We start from the raw sequence: 17,771 nt of genomic DNA, 5'->3' as shown, positions 1-17,771 counted from the left end.
TTAGTCTATTAATAACACCTATATACGTGAAATTGTCTTACAAAAATTGTCAACATGAAATTTCCAGGAAAGTTCATTATTAAAGTACTAAGCTCCAACATCCAAACGAGTGTTGAATGTGTAAGATATTATTGATGAATTATCAATATGAGAATGAAAAGCATAAAACAAAAGAATAGTTTGCAATTTTACAGCTTCAATATCTGCTTTCATCATATCAATATCAGTGTTAAAAGCAGGATATGACATTGTAATGGCAATGCATCTCACAGTCAGTGATATCTAGCGACCATTGTCTTTTTAAGAAGACTTGTGTAAGGGACATCTCCGCGGAGTAGGTCATTACAAAACTTCGTTGAGTTTCGTTTCAAAACGAATTTATCCTCTCGCTTGTCGTCCTTGTTGGTCGCGTTTCTCTTAATGCACTCGTCCTCGAAATCTCCTTTTAATGCCCGAAAATGAGCAAGATCCTGACTAAACCTGTTGCCATACTCTTGAACTTTCTTCCAAAATGTCTTGTTGAAATAGTCATACAGCATCACGTCTCCGGCATTCCACGAACGAATTTTTTGTTCAGTTTCCTCCGTGATGGGATACCGGTGACTTTTGCTCCGAACGCCGTTAGATATGTAAAGAATGTCCGTATAGTTCCAGCACATCAGTTTTCGTAGAAGAATCAAGGACTCGTCAAAGTAATCACTGATCATTATCAAATCTATTTCTCTTCCTAGTTCTTCGATTTTCTCTTCGATTTTCGTCAGATTTTCATCATATTTATGATCAAAACCAAAATCATACAGCTGTCCATTTCTTGCTCGTTGCGCCATATACATTTTTCCGGTAGAAAAGTTTTTTATGTTAGACACGAATGTTTCAAAGGGATTAGTAGTGTTGATATGCAAGCGCCTTGCCTATTCAAAATATCCAAAGAATGATTCAAATTGCAACACTGGATGTCGAATGATAGAGACGTATTTTGCTCGAGGCACAGCAATGTCCATTTGTCTACGGTTATATCTAACATGATTAAATATCATGTCGAAATCTTTCCTCTTTCGTTTCGCGATATTAATTACCAATGGAGGCACTGCAACATCCAGACTGTGGAGATACGCGTACCGTTCAAATATTGACGCTAGAGTAGTTGATCCTGTTTTGTGTGTTTTTATATATACGACTCTTTGAAGTGGTCGGCAGGTATCCTGTGGTTGAACGTCAGATCCATTGTGGACAAAGTCGGCAGCAAGCGAAGTCGAATTTATTTGAAGTGGTCCTGTTACAAGGAGTGACTGATTCGCTTTACTTGTCGAATTTATCGGCCTGTAGGAAATAGAAAGTCATGATGATATTTGAAACTGGGTATCATCTTGATTGCTAATGTGTTAATGTGCACCTAAAAAAAAGATCACAATCTTCAGATTGTTCGAAATGCTTCGTTTGGCGCTGCTCCCTCATTTTCTTCTTTTTTTTTTTGTCTGCTTCAGAGTAGTGGGTCATGTTGACATAATGAAAATTCGCTACATGTGCCTTTACAAACAATTCAAAGGAAACCAAAACCCCAAGAACAATGTGGATTGAGTGAAAGCAGCAACATTATTACAACACATCAGTGAAAGTTAAGGAAAATCGGACAATCGATGAGAAAGCTACGAAATTTAAAAGTTTATGTGTTGTAATGACTTGATAAGGAGACTACTTCAGTTTATTATGTGGACATCAATATAAAGAAAATATTAAAAAATTCAACATATTTTCACTTTCCTAGCCTATTGAAGTACAATTGACTCACCTCTTTCAGAAAGCAGGGGGAATGATTTTACCCTTAAAGTACGATGGACGAGAGATTCAATTAGGAAAATCATATGAAACTATTGAACTGTTATGGCGCGTTTATACCGAGCACAGTACGTTCAACGGGCCGGGTTTTTGCTATGGTGCACCAAAAGGAACCAAGTCTGGTTCTAAGAATACAATATCACCTCGGCGCTAATAATTTTGTTACAAAATGAAACTTCTACTGGTGATTGATTGTTGCTGTTGATTTTGACATAAGAATAATATATTGGGGGATTTTGTGCCGAAATACTATTCTTTACAGAACCAGGCATGATTCCCTTCGGCGCACCATAGCGAAAATCATGACGACTGCCGTTGCTGTGCTCGGTGTAAACGCGCTCTCACTACCATCTCATTGGTTACTGATACTTAGGGTTATGAGCGAGCACGTACTGCACGTACCGTACTGGCTATAGCTCATATCAAGGTAGTTCAGTCGATGCATTGTAGCTGGCCATCGCCACCGGCCGCCAGCAGCAATTATTAGTAAGCTAGCAGCAGAAGCCGTCTAGGACATATTAAAGGTGTGTTTTAGACGAAGAACCTACGCCCGTCTCACAAAAGTATCGGAACTGTTTACTGTAGAACTCTGCAGTAGGTATAGACCTCTAACTAGACCTGTAAAGTCTAATTTAAACCTACATAGATCTAAAGGGTTCAGGTGGTCAGAAAAGGGTCCCAAAACATCATCTGTCCATCATTCTAGAGACGTTTTCATCTTCCGAAAGTTAATTATTCATATTCCTGGAGACTTAAGCTTTGCGCAAATGTATGATTCACCCTATTTATGAATATCGAACTATTTTCTCGTTCATTGTACTTTAACGTATGTCGGTGACAAGTTGGTTGTATGCATATGTTTTATGAAAACAAAATTGTGTGGCATTTTTTCTTTTATTTTCTTTATATTGTGGTCCACACATGACGTCCTAAACTCTAGTAGTCTCCTTATCCAGTCATTACAACACCAAAACTCTATAATTTCATAACTTTTGCATGGATTGTGCGATTGTCAACAAACTTTCGCTGATGCTTTCTACTAATTGTGCTACTTGCACTAAATCCATATTGCTCTTTGGGTTTTGGTGTCCTTGATACCTGACTGTTAGTCAATTTTTGTCCATTAAGCTACACATGGAGTGGGTTGTTTTAAATGCCTATAATACATTATTATATACTTTCTTGTTGTTGCGATAACCAATATGTTCCCGGCATTTTCACCATGCTACAAAGAACACTGTGTTTTACAATGTGTACACACTGTGTTAACATAGTCGACTATGTGAAATCAGCTCACGAGAGAAAAAAAAAAAAAAAAAAAAAAAAAGGTCCTCAACTCATCTTTCTTATTCCACTTCAGGGTTTCTTATTTAGCTGACAAGCGAAAAAAAGATGTCTTCAGAAAACAAAGCTTTACCGGCTACACTTTTAGGTGTCTATGTATTCTTTCTAATGCCAATTACGCACTAACGCACTTCATTTATTCACAGTGTGTTTACACTGCTGAAACGCTCGAATTCATCTGTGCGAAGAGATTATACACTGTGTGCCCAGAATGAGTTCACTCTGTGTTTTACATTATATTTTAGATTGTGGGACACTGTTCTTTCCAGCACGGTGGGAAGCTGCTTCACATTTCGTATTCCTATAATCTCGTTACAGGGGCGGATCCAGGAATTCTGTAAAGGAGGGGGGGGGGGGGTGACTAATATTTCTGTTGCCACTTCCGGGTTTCATTTCATTGTTTTTCTTTTTATTTCTTTTGTTTTTACGAAAAATAAAGGGGGGCGTGCGTCGATTGCGCTCCCCTCTGGATCCGCCACTGTCGTTACAAATGTAGTTGTAGGTGTTTATATTTTGACCTTTAAACGCAAAACCGACTACTAAGCACTCGGAGAGGGAAGACCTCCGCCAAGCTAGCAACTCATTTCCACCCTTAATACGTATGCATTTTCCCCCAAATACAAGCCTGTTGTTTCCATCATTGCACAGCCGCCCGAGCTGAGCACGCGCGCATGTAAAACTCCAGTACGCACATCTTAAACCCCACGTTCGTTGAATTTAAATGTCACAAAAAAGAGAAATACTTACAAGATCCATTAAAATTTCTGGATCACTGCTTACATTGAATGAGGTGTTCCTTGTGTCAAGAACGAATTTTCATAGAAGTTGCATTTTAATCCGAAGCACCTTTGTGAGTTATTTTACAAACAGAAAAAACAAAGCCGATGATTACAATAACCTCCTCATTCCTTGACAGAAGTAATAAAATACCGCTAGACATGAATTTTTAGTAAAGGACAGATTCTAAAGACCAGGCTCTAAGCTTTAAAATGATGTATAACTCAATCCAAATGGACTCTCCTAACTATGTATTGGAAATAATACATACACGCTGGAAAAGTGTTAACTGAGAAAAGAGGCTATGAAATAGAGGGTCTATTCAAGCGCTTAGGAAATACCGAACCGCGCTAGCTGTGCAATGAATGAGACTAGAAATCAGGATGTAAACCAGTGGAACAATAACAATGAAGAAATTATCAGATTAAGCTGAAATAAAGCATTTACTGTTAAGAATTGTGTCAATGATAAATGTCAACGTTCAAAGCAGAAGCATTATTCTTTAAAAAGTTATTAGAGTTCAAAGTGCAGAGTGTGCAAAGGATTTTCAAAAAAAAAAAAAGGAGCCTCCAAGACATACCTGATCTCACTACTTTACCAAAAAAAAAAAAAAAAAAAAGTGGGGGGAGTTGTAGTAGAAAACTGAGGAAGTCACGGTTTCCCATTAATTTTATGATCTGAACTTGGGAATAATGTATAATACGAATAACTCTTTTAGTGACCCATTTCACTTTGTGTGTGTGTGTGTGTGTGTGTGTGTGTGTGTGTGTCCTCACGCAAAGTCAAGGGTTGCGATTTTTTGTTGGTTTTGTGATGCACGGTCGTATATCTAGATCAATCTATATATGTGACCGTGCACCTCAAAACGAACATGAAGTCGCACACACTGATTTTGCGTGAGGACTGAAAATAAGTGAAATGGGTTAACCTAGCTGAACTTGACTTTTTCATATTTCCTGAAAGGGCGGGTCTTCTTTTACTTTATGTTAAAATTTGGTATCATAAAATGGGCAGGAAAATGTGTTTTTTAGCAGTTCATCTCGAACATTTTCGGTAGAATAGTGTGATTAGGTGTGTCTTTATAATACCTTTTTTCATTTCTGAAAAACCTTGTCCACACTCTTCACTTTCAACTCTAATAACTTTTGAAAAGATAGCGCTACTGCTTTGAAAGTTGGAATTAATTATGGACAGAATGTGTTAATAAGGCATGCTTAATTTCAATTTAATCTGATAATCCCTTCATTGTTGTTACTCTGGTGGTTTACTTCCTGTTTTTTGTCCCATTCATCGCACAGCCAGCACGGTTTCGTAAAGATTAAGCGCTTGAATAGACACTGTACTTCAGAGCCTCTTTTCTCAGTTCACACTTTTCCTGAGTTTGTGCTTTCTTTCCAATATTTAGATAGGTTAGGAGAGTCCATTTGATATGAGTTATACATCATTTTAAAGCTTAAAGTCTGCTTTTTCAGATTATGGTCTTAACTAAAAATTCATGTCTGGCGACTTTTTGTTTGTTTTGAGGTGCAGCGTCACATATATACATGTACATTTTTTTTTTTCGTAATGCAACATAGTTCCGGCATTTACAAGACGTCGTTTCATATTTGTCATTTTTATAACCTCATCACAAAGTAAAGGGTGCTTTTACCACCTCCCTTGTCTTAATTATAACAACATCAACATGATTATCGTATTCAATATTAGGTGCAACCTACGATATAAAGGACATCATTATACGCCGTACAGATAGTCCAGTCAAAATATGAAAAAAGGGGGTCAACCCAAAACAAATTGCAACAGAAATCATTCCACTTGCATTTAACCTGGAAGAGCTATCAAAACAACATATTAAAAGTTCCCTAAAATTCAAGAGGTGGATCAATGCCTAATTTGCATAAATTCAAAATGGCCGCCATGAAACCTATTTATGCTTATATCTTGGGACATAGAACTCATAGAAAGTCAGTTCTTGTGTCTAAACCTATGTATTTTTACGTCAAGGAGTACAATTATGATATCAGTAATAACTTAAAAGTATTTCTTTGTAAATAATTTGCATAAATTTGCATATAAATGCATTCAAAATGGCCGGCATAATGGCCTTTTGATATCTCCGTACATAAAACCTGTAGGAAGTAAATTTTGGCATCTATATTTATGTTTTTCACGTCAATTAACACAATCATGATGTCAGTTGTAACTTAAAAAACAATCTTACATACATAATTTGCATATCATAGCATATAATCATATGCAAAATGGCTGTCACATGGCTTGTACATGCCCGATTATTTCATCTGTAAGTGGGTCTCTTTGTGTCTCTTATCTTCACTGCCAGGAGTAATTGCTGCAGTACCTACTTTCAGGAGTAAGTCATGAAAATCTTCATATGTGACCGTGCACCTCAAAACGAACATAAAGTCGCACACACTGATTTTGCATGAGGACTAAAAATATGTGAAATGGGTCAACCTAGCCGAACTTGACTTTTTCATATTTTGTGAAAGAGCGGGTCTTCTTTTACATTATGCTAAAATTTGGTATCATAAAACGGGCAGGAAAGTGTGTTTTTTAGCAGTTTATCTCGAACATTTTTGGTAGACTAGTGTGACTAGGTGTGTCTTTAGAATCCCTTTTTCATTTCTGAAAAACCTTGTCCACACTCTTCACTTTCAACTCATATAACTTTTGACAGGATAATGCTACTGCTTTGAAAGTTGGCATTAATTTTGGACAGAATGTGTTAATGAGGCATGTCTAATTTCAGTTTAATCTGATAATATCTTCATTGTCGTTACTCTGGTGGTTTACTTCCTGTTTTTTTTTTTTGTCCCATTCATTGCACAGCCAGCACAGTTTGGTAAAGATTAAGCACTTGAATAGACACTGTACTTCAGGGCCTCTTTTCTCAGTTCACACTTTTCCTGAGTTTGTGCTTTCTTTCCAATATTTAGATAGGTTAGGAGAGTCCATTTGATTTGAATTATACATCATTTTAAAGCTTAAAGTCTGCTCTTTCAGAATATGGTCTTAGGTAAAAATTCATGTCTGGCGACTTTTTGTTTGTTTTGAGGTGCAGGGTCACATATTATACTGTTAAGGTCAGTAACTTGTCCTGTATACTGGTTGCACTTCATAGTCAGGTTCAATGTCTTAATTCTTATCAGTGTTCTCCCACACATATATCTTGTACAGATTGAATGTCCTTTGTCCTAAAGTCATAAACTGGAGAACTTAGTTAGCCCCTATGTGTTAATTGAACCAAGACACACAAGTATAAGCTTAGTGTTGGTGCCTAGATAAAAGCAGTAACTGTAGCCCTTTTCTCATCTACTGTACTGACGATGCAATTGCCTGTCCTTTGTCCTCCCCTAGTAGCTAAGACGTTTGGTGTCACCCCTTTGTAATAATCTCAACTTGATGTCCCTTTGTCCTAATGTTGTAGCCATGCCTCCCTCCAATTACCACCCTATTGCCCGATTGTACCTGTATTAGTTATACATTTAATCTCTTCTATGATGGAAGTAGCCAATTGGTTAATTGTTTGTATAATTGGCTGGGAATGATGCCAAGCTAAAACTCCTGTTTGGGAGTCAGTCTGAATTTGGTCCTCCTGAAGTCAAGACGCCAATAAATGTTCTCTCTGTAAATGCATTGATATTATGTTGGTGTGATTGATTCACTGACTCTTGTTTGAAACGCAACAATACATATAATTATTGCACTTTTTTCCCCTCATTCTTCCCTCCCTTTCTCCTTATCACCACTCAGTGAATAGTGACTTATACTCCAACAATGTTGTATTGTTTAGACAATCATTTCTGAGACCATTGTCCTCGTCAAGCACTTGCTTATGACGATGGTCTCCTGAATTTCTGTACATCAAGAATTGCCTGATTTGTCTTTGAGCAAGATATATACTGTAACTTATGTATGCATAAATGTATGCACAAAATAATTTATCTTCATTTTGAATGGTATCAGGGAAAAAAGGTGAATATTTGAATTAATCATTTGTGACTGTGCACCTCAAAACGAACATAAAGTCGCACACACTGATTTTGCGTGAGGACTGAAAATAAGTTAATTGGGTCAACCTAGCCGATCTTGACTTTTTCATATTTTCTGAAAGAGCGGGTCTTCTTTTACATTATGCTAAAATTTGGTATCATAAAACGGGCAGGAAAGTGTGTTTTTTAGCAGTTTATCTCGAACATTTTTGGTAGAAGAGTGTGATCAGGCGTGTCTTTAGAATCCCTTTTTCCTTTCTGAAAAACCTTGTCCACACTCTTCACTTTCAACTTTAATAACTTTTGAAGGGATAGTGCTACTACTTTGAAAGTTGACATTAATTATGGACAGAATGTGTTAATGAGGCATGCTCAATTTCAGTTTAATCTGATAATTCCTTCACTGTTGTTACTCTGGTGGTTTACTTCTTGTTTTTTGTCCCATTCATCGCACAGCCAGCACGGTTTGGTGAAGATTAAGCGCTTGAATAGACACTGTACTTCAGAGCCTCTTTTCTCAGTTCACACTATTCCTGAGTTTGTGCTTTCTTTCCAATATTTAGATAGGTTAGGAGAGTCCATTTGATTTGAGTTATACATCATTTTAAAGCTTAAAGTTTGCTCTTTCAGAATATACTCTTAACTAAAAATTCATGTCTGGCGACTTTTTGTTTGTTTTGAGGTGCAGAGTCACATTTATTTGCTTTAATTGTCAAATTCAATTTGTACTGTGCTCAATGTGTTTATTCAATTGACTTTGTACTTCAGTTATGTATGAAAAAGAAATTCAGAAATAAAATCAGAATCAGATCATATAATTATTCAAATCAGTAATATGAATACACCTCCTTTTATCATATATATACAATACTTGTACATACAATGTTGGACAAAGAACATTAACATAATTCATTTAACAACCTTAATGATTATCTTATATACCTATACAGTTGCATGAATTTGCAAGTACTGTACCACCCATAACTTCCTAAAATAAAGCCTCTGAGCATTAATTAATGTTAATAGTATCAAACAGAACCAATTGTCACTTAACTTTAACTCCAAATGAGCTTCCAAGTGTGCTCAATAGGTACACAAAAATTGAAATCTTTGAATTGTTTAAAACATCTCATATATGCATACAATGTGAGAATTTGTCTTCATGTTTAATGCATAAAGTACATCAATAATTCATTATGACAACAGAGAATGTTTATCTATGAGTTCGATAAACAAAAGTTAAATGAGTTTGGTGTAGAAATTGTTGTTGTCATATTTTGGTGCCTTGTGACTCAATGACTTTCTGAACAAGAAACACTTGGGTTCAGAGCTCCCAAGTATCTCAAGTTTACCTTCCATGCAGTCTTGAAGATTGTTACCTAGGGAGAACACACCAAAGTTGGAAGCCTTTGGAGACCTCCAGGGCCCAGGGAGACATGGCATCCATATGTTTTAATTCTATGACACTGGCGAAAACACTTGCCAAAGTTGTATAAAAATGTGATCATGCGTGTTCCCAAAAAGATCAAAACTTAAAACTGGTCCTCAATAAATCATTCCTGGCTGCGGGCTAAAGTGGACACCCCTGACTCTGCCATGAAACACTTGAAAGTACCCTCAGCAGTGTAGACCACACCCCCCCCCCAAAAAAAAAAAAAAAAACAAACAAACAAACAAACAAACAATTGTGAAGATGATCCTAATTTGGTTCGGATCCGAAGGGGATCATCGCTGTATCTGTTCTCCTGCTTTAAACATTTGGGGTTTTCCCTCGAGTCAATGAGGTCAGCATTGAAAAAAAGGTCTTTGGTCTTCTTTGCTTTAATAATTCTGTGTCAAATTTAAGAGCCTTGTTTGCGTTGTGTCGGACTCATGGGCTCTTTTTTATTGCCTAGTGTCAGACTCTTGGGCCTTATTTGTTTAGTGTCAAGCTCATGGGCCATATGACTCTTTGGTGTTGAATTGTGACATATGCAAAAAAAAATGAGAGAGAGAGAGAGAGAGAGAGAGAGAGCCATCTACAGCGGTAGAGCTACATACAAACTCTGGAGGGAGATCGGGAAATTTTGAGAAAACAGTCTGAAAGTGGCCCATCAACCACTGAAAGAAATAGCGTTAAGAGTATCTACTTCTATAAATGCAGAAGTGCTTTGGGTAAATACATCAGTGAATGGACTCGTAAGATTGTTTATGACAGATTCAGGGGTGATCCCCTTTGGGCCTGTACTAAATTAGGGACCAATTTTCACACTTTCATCTTCACGAAAATTGTGGTCATTTCTTTTTCTACCGAACTTTGCAGGTGATAGAATATCATATTATTTAGTCACATGAGTACCATGAAGCCCATGTTGACTCCAAGATGTCCAAAATCCCCCAAATTAGGGAATCTTTGACAGCATTTTTCCCCTCTAGAATCAGAATTGGGTAAAAGGATAAAGGCCATGATTACAGGGACCCTATACTGTGGAAGGTACTTTCAAATGTTTCATGGCAGATCAAGGAGTGCCCCGGTTTGGTCGCTACCATACTTAATTCAATAGGGACCAGTTGTAAGTTTTGATCTTTTTCTACAGACGTGGCAGGCGTTTTTTGCCATTGAGTGACCAAGGCACCAAAATATGACCGAAACATCTACTACATTGTATACCAAACTCATGTAACTTTTGTACATAGACTCATAGATAAACTTGCTCATAAAAAATTGATGTACCCTCCTTCTTGCAAAAAAAAAAAGAAAATATTTTGTAGTTACAAATATGCATTAAACAATTCAAAGATTTCAATTTGTCTTTACCTATTGGGCACACTTGGAAGCTAAATTGAAGTAAAAGTTAAATGAAAATCTGTTCTGTTCAATGCTGTTTTCATTGATTATTGTCCAGAGGCTTTATTTGAGGAAATCATGGGTGGTAGAGTAGGCCTAAAACTGCTTGAAATTCGTGGAAATTCATGCAACTAGGTGTAAGGATGTTCATTAAGATTGTGAAATGTAAATGTTCTTTGCCCTTGAATTACTAGATACAGACATCACAATCAACATTGTGCAGGCTGTATGTATATTTATATCCTAAAAGTAGAAATATATTCATATTAGTGATTTGAATAATTATATTTATATGTATATTTATGCAGATTTTCAGTGACTTACTATTGAATATAGTACTGCAGCTATTATTCCTGGCAGTGAAGATAAGAGACACAAAGGGAACCACTTACGGATGAAATAATCAGAGATAAGGGCATGTCCAAGCCATTTGGCAGCCATTTTGCATATAATTATGTGCATATATATATGTAAATTATGTATGTAGAATGCTTTTTGAGTTACAACTGACATGATCGTGTTTATTGACATGAAAATCATAAAATGCCAAAATTTACTTTCTACAGGTTTTATGTACGGAGATATTAAAAGGCCATTATGGCGGCCATTTTGAATGCATTTACATGCAAATTTATGCAATTTATGTACAAATAAATGCATTTAAGTTATTACTGATGTTATGATTGTACTCCTTGACCTAAAAAAACGTAGGTTTAGACACAATAACTGACTTTCTATGGGTTCTATGTCCCAAGATATAAGCATAAATAGGTTTTATGGCGGCCATTTTGAATTTATGCAAATTAGGTATTGATCCACCACTCGAATTTAATATTAACGTTTAATATGTTGTTTTGATAGCTCTTCCAGGTTAAATGCAAGTAGAATGGTTTCTGTTGCAATTAGTTTTGGGTCATTCCATATTTTGACTGGACTAAGAAAGCGTCAGACCAATAACGGAAATATGAATGTGATTTTACTGATATGTCACAGCGTTCAGCATGAATAGAACTATTAATTTCATTTGTTCGTTTTTGAAGAGTATAGCCCACAATGTATAGAATCTATTAAAGTTTCGCATTCTGTGACATTCGTACATAAGAACTAATTGAGATTTTTCTTTTCTTTCACGAAAACAACTTTATGGTGGAACAGTATATTATGCTCACCTATCCCGAAAGAAAGCACGGACTCTGGGATGATTGGGGGCGGGAAGTGTTGGCAGTTGGCCCGGCTTCCCCAGGAAAAAACTGACGATGATGAGCACCAAGGCGGAGACCGACAAAAAAAGCGACTGTAGGATTGATGCGCTGTTGTTTGCCATGGTTTGCGAACTACCCTTGAATATAACCAGAAAAGATCGTGATGAAAAGAAAATGGTGACCATCATTCTGTTTGTGGGTGTTGAAGAAAATACACACAAACACACACACACACACACACACACACATTATATAAGTGTATAAAATAGTATATCAGATGCTTGAACAGCCCTAGTTGACTTAACCCGTTGAGGACGAGTCCCGAGTATACTCGGGCAGGTGTCTTTGGGAAACGCGTGTTGCAGCAAAATCAAACCGTCCCCAACGGGTGGGAATCGGGCTTATTACATTAATTGTTACTCCTCCCCGCTCTCATATGATTTATAATAACAAAGTGACCCTGCATTACAAAACCAACAATAAGTCGCCAGACATGAATTTTTATTTAGGGAAGATTCTTAAAAAAAACAGACACTAAAGGCTCTGTCACACCATTTCTGGCAAGCCTTCTGTGCGACTTGCTAAGAACATTTTTTTTTACTACCCGGGGGTCGTAGATGATCCACACATGACAGTACCTAGCACGTATCTCATACGTAGTTGCCCGGAGTTTCTCACGCAAGTCATATTCACCCGCAGCCAAGTTAAGGCCCTGTCACACCTTTCCGGGCAAGCTAGGCAGGCTTGTTACGTATGGGGATTTTCCAGCATGCAGGACAATTTTTGCAGGCAGACAAGGATTTGAGCAAGTTTCAGTCAGATCAATTGATTCACTTTATCTCTAGTGGTTCCCAATTGGGTGTGTTTTGTATTCTTTTCTTTAGTAGTATGCCTTATCTGTATATGTATATCTCAGTTTTATTTGGAAGTACACACTAAATATTTTATTGTGCTGGAAAACAAAAAAGATAATGACTGTATTTTATTTGTAATATATGTTCAACGCAGAAAATTCCCAATAAACACATTTGCATTGTTTTGAAAAAAAAAATACCGGAAGGTCCGGGTAGTAAAAATCCCCCCCCCCCCCCCCCCCCCCCCCCCCCCCCCGCACGTCAATCCACAAGGCTTCCCCAGACACGGTGTGATCAAGCCCTTGAACATGCTCAAAACTCGTTCCGGGTGAGTCGCGGGTTTTTTTTTTTCGCAGAGGTACACGCAGGACACGAGTAGGAGGCATTTAGCGGCAGCACCTCGCAGGCAACTCCCACGCATGTACTTCGCAGCTGTAACGCAGGTACTTCGCAGTCCCCGTTTATCGCTCATAGCTGAAAATGGATCGTATTCAGAGCTTTCACGCAGGTCACACGAAATTCGCAAGTAGCAGGTAATTAGCATGCGTCTGGCAGTAAGAAACAAGTACGAAACTCGCCAATATCCTTATCCGCCAGCAGAAAATTCTCCTGCATCCTGGAAAATCCCTACTCGCAACAAGCTCGCGTAGCTTACCCGGAAAAAAAGAGGTATAACTCAATTCATATGGACTCTCCTAACGTACTGGAATATAGGAAAGAAAGTACCCAGTCTGGAAAAAAATGTGAACTGAGAAAAGAGGCTGTGAAGGACAGGGTCAAGTCAAGTACTTATTATCATATTATTATATTAATTTGAAATTGAGCATGCTCTATCTAACTGTCCATGATTAACGCCAACTTTCAAAGCAGTAATCCCTCAATAGTTATTAGACTTGAAAGTGATGAGTGTGCAAAGGATTACGAGAAATGAAGAGGGGCTCCAAGACATACCTGATCATTCTAATCTCCCTCCCCCCCCCAAAAAAAAAACAAAAAAACTGAAGAATAATGTAAAAGAAGGATAGCTCTGTCAGAAAATATGAAAAATTCTAAGTTGCCTCGTTTGACCCATTTGACCTTTTTTTAGTCCTCACGTAAAATCAAGGGGGTGCTACTTTTTGTTGGTTTTGTGATGCACCGTCTTATATACCAACACTCTTTAAAAGGTTATTTGTTTTGAAAAATGGGCTTGTTGGTACTAAATAATCTGTACAATAAGCCAGTTCGTAATTAGCTCATGTGCACGTTGGTACAAATGACTTTTCTTTTTTTCCTCAGTTGGTTAGGCACTTCACTCGTGTTCAAAGCAATATGATGCGTACCAAAAAGTTTGCCCGGCGTTACAATTTATGCTTTTCGTCTTAAACTACAAATGATTTCGCATAGTGAGACATGGTGACCAAAATGATCGTCAAACAACCCTCGGGAGAAGCATCAATGTCTTTTTTTCTGTATTGAATGCATTAAATACATGTTTTTATTCGTATTTTGAAATACCAGGTTTCCTGTCAGGTGGATGTACTTGCAAGTATAGTTTACGAGGATTGGATGGATAATCGTTATATGACAGATGCTTATCTCCGTGAATTTAAAAAACATCCTGCGTCTTGGTACAAATGACCGTTCTTTTCTGCTCGTGCGCAAAGTTGAACTACCAACTGACTTATTGATACTCCGTATAGCTCGCTTTGTATTCTAAAAATAGACTCCATTTGCATTTTGGAACAATCCCCAACGCATGTATGCTATAATGGAGATACTGAAGTAGCAGGTCAGATCAGTTTAGTTCGAATATATTTCTGCATTTTTTCAAGGAAATCAAATATTGAAGATAAAATGACAACACTTGTATCTGACAACAGAATAGGAAAAAATAATCATTACATTCATAGTGTCATAATCACAATCTTTAAGGAATAAACATAACAATGAGATCAAAGGAATCGACGATACACTTGAAGAGTTTGTTCGCAAAAAACCGATAAGTCCATTTTTGAAGATTTTGAAGTACGGTCTTTGTCATAAAGTACAAAATAATACCTTTTAAAATGAGATATTGGTCACTACAATACATTTTTGAAGTTATGGTCAAAAGAACAAACATTTACTTATTATTCTCTTTATTTTTCTTGACTTTTAATCGCAAATATCTGCATTTTGCAAATATTGAATTATCAGTTTTTGCGAACAAACTCTTCACTTGTTTCAGAATAAAGAGGAATAAAAAAACCATGCAGGAGTCTGTGGTCTTTAAGCACATGCTTGATAGTGATGGCAGCCTCAGAATCTCAAAAAAAAAAGAAGAATTGATTTGATTTGATTTGATTTTATTGGTTTCTGCATTATATCACTGCTCATGCAGATACATGCACATATATCATATACATTGATGGTACCATACATACAAATGGTTATACATAAACATTAATTGCTAACAAGGTAAGTTTCTTCATTACCTTTAGAATGTACAGCAATACAGTTTCTTCATTGCCTTTACAATGTACAACAGAACATATCAGTGATGCAATGAATAACGCAGAAGGGCTACAGCTTAAGCATTGCTTGATTTGCATGCAGCCCTCGTACATAATACATAACATATAGGAAAATAAGGGGAGGGATGACTTGCATAGAGATAGGATAGGAGAAAGGAGAGAGAGAGGTCTGTCTGCTTTCGCTAATACACAAAGTGAGATCACCTGAATCGCTGAATAGTATTTAAAAGCATGGCAAAGTATTTTCTCACCGACGTACAGGTGAACAGTTACAGGTCATGGTCGGTTACATAACATTACGCAATATATTCTGAACGGCGATAATTCAACGAGAGAATTTCATATACAATACAATTGCAATGACATTATAAGATCACTGATATCCAGAGAGCAGCATCGTCTTTACAGCTCGGCCGTGATAAGGCAAAGGAACGTAACTCAAAATTTGGGCATTTTGAGTTATGAGCATATGGCTCCTAAATAAAATGCGCTCTTTTTAATGGTGAATGTCTCAATTCTCAAATGTTTACCATTTCAGAGATAAAAAGCGTATCTCACACACTTTTTTCACAACTTTGCCGTTTCCAGCTAGGCAAAACAACGTAACCTGAGATACGTATAGAAATGACAAAGAAAGCATTTTCGCTGTTACGGCAAATGAACGTATCTTTACATACACTGTTTTTTCATGGTGGTTTCTCAAGAAAAAAAGAAAGAAATTGCGACGCCAAAAGAACGTATGTCATCATACAGCGCTTTGCTGTATAAAATCAGGGCCATGCGCGCTACAGTCAGCACGGCAAAACAACGTATCAACATCGTGGCCATCACAACACACGCTACACTGCATAACTCTATGTGTAATACCTACGGCTACGCGCTGCAGATCCATTTCAGCCGCGGCAGTGAATGTTGTGCCGCCGCTGCTGCCGCGCCGGTTGCGACAGGTATTACTTACAGCTGGCAGCAGCTGGGTGCAGCAGAGTACTCTCTGGTTGACTGGCAGGCAAGCTTTGCTGCACTGTGAACCATGAAGTAATGGCCATTGTTCTGTTTTGCAGCTATGGAATGGACATTCTCCTGACCAGTTAATGCCACCACAAAAGAAAATCAGCGGTAACAACGGTAAGTTTTATTTATTTATTTGTCAGGTCTAAGTTTGATCTAGCCCGACCAGTCGCCGTGCGAAGTACGGCGATTGGGCTGTACAGAGTGGACGACAGTACGCTATGCTAGTGTAGGGTCCAGTACTTTCGATAATAGTTTTCACTAACATTTGAGAAAACAATGAGTAAAAATAAATAAACAAAAACACAGCAAGCTATGAAAATAAAGAGCAAACTTAGAGCTATGTATGAGTATGACAGCCTTTCCTTTCGGTGGGCTTGGCAAAACGTGGCTCATTGGTGTAGTTGTGGTTCTACTAATGTAATAAGGACAATGTAAATGTAGGATACTCGTACTATACTAGTGGTCTAGTAGATCAAGTAGTGACTCTCAAAAGAAATTTACCTATGCGCAAATAAATTAAGTGGACCCCAAAATACTGTTATAATCATCGACATCATTCGACTTGACGTCGTCTACCTCAAATTCAGTTTTCGTCTAAAAGTATAAAAAAGTAACAGCTTTATAGTAAACAGTAGACTCGACTTCAAGCTAATGACGATAAAGCTTGATACTGATGAATTCCATTTAGTCATCAGTGGCAACATGAACTGATGGCAGACGATATGTTCTAATAATGTCATTAACATCATTACTTTGGCAAGAAAAGTAAGGACAAAAAAATAATGTTTGGTATACATCTTTGGTTAAACACAAGTAGTCTTAGATCTTGTTTGTTATTCCTTGAAAGGATGAAGAATGTGATTGTGGCGTTTTCATACATACAGGAATCTACGCACTTAAAATAAGCCTAAAAAATAAAGTCATATTTAATGGTACTCTGTACCTGCTCACTATGGAGGCCTGATTTATTTATTCTTTTATTCTTTGTGCAACTTTAGTCAGCTGTACATATTCTTTAAAACATTTTTTTTTTTCATTTCGATACAATATAATGCATTGTAGCCATGGTAGATCCTATACATGCTATAAGTTCCACCCTCCCCCATAAAAATGTTGAGGGCAAAAAGCTCATGGAATTCAAACATTTATTCTGAAGTTAGGTGGTTTTGAATACTATGGAAAGTTCAAATATTAAGACCCAATCGTCTACTTCAGATAATATTAACATTCGTGTTGAAATATATATTTCCTTGTCTCTCTTTTCAGTGTCCACACCAACCGCCAGCCTAGACCAGCACAGAAAAGGAATGCAGTGTATCAAGTACAATAAAAGGTACTAGTTGAATAATCACCTATTAATTCATACAAAAAAAAAAAAAAAAAAAAACGTACAAGAAGGGGGAAGAAATGAA

The 17,771-nt window shown here is 37.2% G+C and overlaps 1 pseudogene; it reads right to left on the bottom strand.

Annotated features, from left to right (window-relative positions):
• Positions 1-272: 272 nt before the first annotated feature.
• LOC139733841 (galactosylceramide sulfotransferase-like) lies at positions 273-16,380 on the bottom strand (annotated as a pseudogene).
• Between the last annotated feature and the right edge of the window lie 1,391 nt (positions 16,381-17,771).

The sequence above is a fragment of the Diadema antillarum genome, unplaced genomic scaffold (assembly GCF_040938485.1).
Source record: "Diadema antillarum isolate AM-2024a unplaced genomic scaffold, OU_Dant_1.0 seq00000498_RagTag, whole genome shotgun sequence".
NCBI lineage: Eukaryota > Metazoa > Echinodermata > Echinoidea > Diadematoida > Diadematidae > Diadema > Diadema antillarum.
This window is presented reverse-complemented; position numbering and strand designations above follow the sequence as displayed.